The following is a 5252-nucleotide window of genomic DNA, read 5'->3' as shown; positions in this document are numbered from 1 at the left end:
TCCTTGCCACAGCAGGGAGAAGGCAGGCTGGAGAGCCTTGCCTCGCATTCAGATGCTGTCGCCTTGAAGTAGGTGACCCATGCCACTTTCCTTTTGTCCTCAACCAACTGAACGTACCCGTCAATGAAGTACCATCCTCCCTGCTCCGCAAAGCAGCGGAGAACCTGGCCTTTTCCGTGCCTGGTGAGCGTTCAGGTTTGACTACACAAGAAGTCCTTGGAGGATAAAGGGTTTTCTACTCTTTATTTCTTACGGAGAAACTTGAGACCCAGAAGAGGTCAGTGCCTTGCCTACAGCGAGCTTTCTAGTGGTGGTACAGAGAGAAGACAGACTTGGAGCTTTGAGGCCAGCGCTTCATCCGTTATGTGACATGCACATCTCCTGTAACTTCCGTAAGGGACAGCAACACTGGGGAGCCACTGTAGGGACTTCTCCTGCAGCAGCTTGGCACAGTCAAGTGACCAACGGTGGTTTGTTACACACTGGTGATAGAGACTCATGTCTGCAGGGGTAGGGGACGTGAGGCTAAAGTCAGTTGGCTTGGAGACAGGCCTTCAGTAGCTCCCTGCTGTTTTATGTTTGCTTAGTGTTATCACATCCTCATTATGTGCTTTTTCTGGTATTACCATATTGATTTTGAAAATAGTTTCTTTTCCAAAGTATTGAAGTTTCTATGTTACACTTACCTTTTATTAGCTCTACCAAAAACTGCTTTTTTCAAATTAATACATAGACAGTTTAAAAAGTCAAATAATTTCATTCATGCATCGATGTATATATCTATATGTGCCTGACCCCCAGCTGCTCCACCCCCAGTTCCAGTTTTCTTCTCTCGGGTCATTTTCTGCGCCTTCATTGTATGTTGCATTGTATGTTGCTAAATTGTTCTGCTATGTGTATCCACATAGCAACTTGCTTACCCAGGTTTTCCTTCTTCAGTTTTATGTACTGTGTTAAATTTGTGCTATAAAAGATGTGGATTTAAATTGTTCTTATTCTCTTATTTTTCACCTCTCAGCATAGTTGGATAACAGCATTGTATGCTGACTGTTATGGTTTGTGTCTAGGTGTCCCCCCAAAGCCTCCTGCAGTCTTGGGGTGGCTTCGGGAGTTCGTGATTGATTACTGTGGGTGTGGGTGCTGCACCTCCCCTGGGGCAGGGAATTTGCCTCACAGTGTAAGGAGGGCAGAGAAGCCCGCTGCCTGAGCTGCTGCTACCCCCCCTTGTTTTCTTGCTCTTTGCCGCAGCCATGCAAGGTTGCCCTCTGCCGTGTGCCGCTCTGCCTTGGAGCCAGCTGAGCGTGGACTGAATCCTCCAGTGACTGAGCTAAATAACCCTTTCCTTCCTTCAATTCTGGTGTTGGTTATTTGTCCCAGCAGCGAGAGAAGAGTAACTAAGACACATTATACCTACCAAATGTGGTTTACATCTGAGCCATAGAAAGTACTACGGTTGTAATTTCTTTTTCAAATAGTTTTTCTATTGCTTTTATGTCTTTTCAGTGAAAAGAAATGGAGAATTTTTTTAATTTTTTTTTTTTTTATCAGAACTTGTTCCTGGCTTTTTTATACACACCTACAGGCAGTACTCAGAACACAAATGAATAGTTTGGTGACTTTTAACAAAGTGAATACATGGATAACATACAAGTCAAGAAACATGGGGCTGGCAAAATAGCTCAGCGGATTAAAGCACCTGCCAGCAAGAGCGGGGGCGGGGGTTCGATCCCCTGGCCTGCCCTGCCAGCCCTGCCCCTGGGGCACGCTGAGGAGGCAATTGAGACTGGGTGGGATGGTGGGCGCCTGTAATCCCAGCTCTTGGGAGGCTGTAACAGGAGGATCACTATGAGTCCGATCTAGTAGTGAGACCCTGAACACCCTGTAGACCCTTCCCTAAATACAAAACAATAAAAATCAAAATCAAAAAATAGGGGCTGGGGAGATGGCGCAGTGGAATAAACGCTTCCCTAGCAAGTGCAAGGGCCTGAGTTCAATCCCTGGTTCCGCAAAAGAAAAAGAAAAAAGAAACATTGAACTTTTAAGTTTTTCTTCAAACTACTAATTACCTTAGTTTTTCATTTGCTTAATTTTGTATATACGTATCACTAAATGATTGGTGGTTTTTTTTACGTATTTAGAACAGGGCCTACATGGTCTCACTACACAGATCGGACTCGTAGGGATCCTCCTGTTGTCAGCCTCCCAGGTGCTGGGATTACAGGCCTGCGCCATTACGGCTGGCTTTTATTATCTTCTTCCACATCTGTCCTGGACTCCTGTATGTGACCTGCCGTTTATCATACGCCTTTGTGGTGACTGGCTTCTCATCATTTTTGGCTGATGCCCTTTACTGAGAAATATATGATAGCTTCTTTTTGAAGTGTGACTCTTCTAACCTGCGTTTCTGATATGTTTTTATTCGTTATTTATACCTCACTAATACAGTTCCTGGGGATATAATTCTCACTTGGAAAATTTGGAAGTTTTACTGTGCTATCTTCTCCATTTCACTTTTGCTCTTGAGAAATCTGCTCTGTGCTCCCTGATATTTTATATCAGATCTGTTTTCATATTCCCTTTTCATGAAACTCAAGAGTTTCCTCTGTGTTCCTGGTATTCTGGGATTTCACAATGATGTGCCCTGCGGTAAGTCTTTTTTTTTTTTCTCAATATTTACTGGGTGCTTTTAATCTGCAAACTCATACATTTTAGGTTTTTATAGTTTAGTTTTAATTCCTATTCTTGATCTTGGCTGAGTGTGTTCCTTTTTCATGTCTGCTACCTGAGAGTTTCCCTTCGTTAAAGTTCTCCCTTCTTTTGGGTGAAAATATGTCATTTTAAAAATTTATTTAAGGTTATATGCAAGGAAACATTTGTACATGTGTGCATCTTGATTAAGTCATAGCTGATTATCTCTGTAGCGTTCACGTAGTTTAGAATGTCCCTGTGATGTAGAAGCACACTTGGGCTGGCATTCCTGTGCCGCACCTACATGCTGAATTTAAATAGCATTTTCTAAGATTTTTAGAGTCATAACTACATACACAATTATTTCTAGTTTAATCTTATATCTTCAACTAAACTAAAAGGTTAGGCAAAGTGAACCATGTGAGCATATTAAAATTTAAAAGTGGAAAGAGACACAAACATGAGCTTATATTTGTGAAATTACTTAATTCCTTAGATGAAATTGGCAAGATCTATGTTTCATGCAGTCTTTCCTGTATGTTCCTTTTTTTTTTTTTTGTAATAGTAAAATAATTTTTATTATGACTCATGTACTTTTTAAGTTTTCAATTATTGAGTTCAGGTAACTTGCACATAAATTATTACATTAAACTTCCAAGTGGATCGCCTTAGTGCAGCTCATTCTGGGTGTTACATGGCCAACTTTCTCGTCTACCTGGAAAATATCTGAAGGAGTCACTGTTAGTTGTGTTTCAAATGGGATGTCTTTTAAAGCCTAATATAGTAGCATTTGTGAGCTAGGAAGTATCGGACCTACCTTAGATTGCATTTATGTGACACTCATTTCAACATTATATTGATTTAGTACTTGGGAAATTTTGCTGAATTTTGTAACTTAAGTACTTTCAATATACTAATTGAAACATTAAAAAGGGGGCTGAGTATTTTTGATAATTCAATGTTAGTCATTTTGCAACAAGATTATTTTCTAATTTCTTCAGACTAGTTTTAGAAGATTCAGGTAGACAGCAATAGAAAGTAATTAAAACTGAATGAAATTATCTCAACTTTAAAAGATTGTACATATATTTGTATTTTACGCATAACCTTATTTCCTGATATTTCCAAAATGGTAAATCACATTTTAAATTAAAAAATTATTTTTTCTAAAATCATGGCCAGGTTTTCAGTAGTATGTGTGGCCAGAGCACCCACCTGTGGCCCTGTCCAAGTCTGAGCAAAATAGGTAAATTTGACTACTTGTTGAGCTATATTTAAACGCCACACATAACCACATTTTTCTACAGATGTCTCACATTAAGAAGTAGAAAAGCTTATTTACCTTTCTGTCGTGTTCCTTTTGTTGTTTTTCCACTGCGTGTTGGAGTCCTGCCTCTGAGAGAAAATCTGAGTATCATCTACTGTAATGTTTGATCAAATTATGTAAATCTCTATCCTGTAGGTCACAGGCTAATTTCTATATGGTTCTCATGTAGTTAATTGAAAGCCAAATACGTTGGAGATAACGCTGTGCTTTTGCTGTTAATATCAACTGAGAAGAACAGGTTGCTCGCTTCATACCTGGAGGATCTGGTTCTGCCAGTTGAGCGCCGTTCTGTAGACTGAAGGAGGCTTCTCCCTGGAGCTGCTTCAGTGGCAGGAAGTCCTTGTTAAACTGCCCACGTAGGTATTTGCACATATAAATGTAAATCCAGCCCTGAAGTACCTGGGAGATGATTTTTAAAAACTCTTGCATTTAAGTAAAGGTTACTTTCTTTTCTTTAGATATCAAAGCCTTGTATAAACGCAGAGCAGGACTACATTGTAGGAGAAAGAAGCATGGGGTAACACTCTTGCCCCACCCCCTTTAAGACGACTTGAGTTCCAGCCTGTCTGAAGAAGTCCCACAGGGACCTACCTCGCCCTTGAGGGTCATAGCGTTTCAGAAGTGGAGCGGCAGAAAACAGCTCCTTTTTATAACCTTCCACCCTCCTTTTAATATACTGCTATTTTTACTTTAAAATAAATTTCTTATGTAGTTTTTAGTGTAGAATAACTAAAGTTGTCCAGTTTTTCAGTAGTATGTGTGACCAGAGCCGCCGCCGGTGGCCCTAAGCAGTATTCCGCCGTTTGCTGTACCAGTATAAGAATTCAACATCAGTGTTTCCAGGAGGAAGTATTTGTAAGACGGTTACGTGTGAAAATTACTCTCATATTACTAAGTTTCTAAATCCATCTCTTTTTTTCTACCTAGATTTTTGTTTGAAGGTAGGAGAAGGAGTATTATTACAGTGGCTAACAGTCGACTCAGAAGCTACACGTCCTGGAATCTGTTCTCCAAGAAGAAGTGATTCCAGGCACTTTTAAGTAAAAACAAAACCCTAGAAATGCAAAAGGCTTTCAGTGTAGAAGCGCCTCGATGCGTGACAGAATAGCCATCCATAGGGCGTGTCTGCAGCATAATGAGGGTGTATTTGTCCTGTTTCAGAATTTATGCTTCCATTAAAAAATGCATGCTGCAGACGAAGTTCATGCATTATAGGAGCTGTTCTACCTGGAGATAC

General features: G+C 40.4%; 2 protein-coding genes across 5 annotated transcripts in view; one reads left to right on the top strand and one right to left on the bottom strand.

Moving 5' to 3' along the window:
• Stx19 (syntaxin 19) overlaps positions 1–4258 on the bottom strand; it is a 10272-nt gene extending 6014 nt beyond the window's left edge. For both annotated transcript variants that reach the window (XM_023719244.1, XM_004634817.3), the window contains exon 1: positions 4031–4258. The gene's annotated coding sequence lies outside the window, so the exon portion shown is untranslated. The remainder of the gene's footprint in view (positions 1–4030) is intronic.
• The window catches only part of Arl13b (ADP ribosylation factor like GTPase 13B), an 85339-nt gene that overhangs the window by 45086 nt on the left and 35001 nt on the right, over positions 1–5252 (top strand). The gene's annotated exons all lie outside the window — the stretch shown is intronic.

Source organism: Octodon degus, unplaced genomic scaffold (assembly GCF_000260255.1).
Source record: "Octodon degus isolate 3935 unplaced genomic scaffold, OctDeg1.0 scaffold00066, whole genome shotgun sequence".
NCBI lineage: Eukaryota > Metazoa > Chordata > Mammalia > Rodentia > Octodontidae > Octodon > Octodon degus.
The sequence above is the reverse complement of the archived record's forward strand: the minus strand, read 5'-3'. Positions and strand labels throughout refer to the sequence as shown.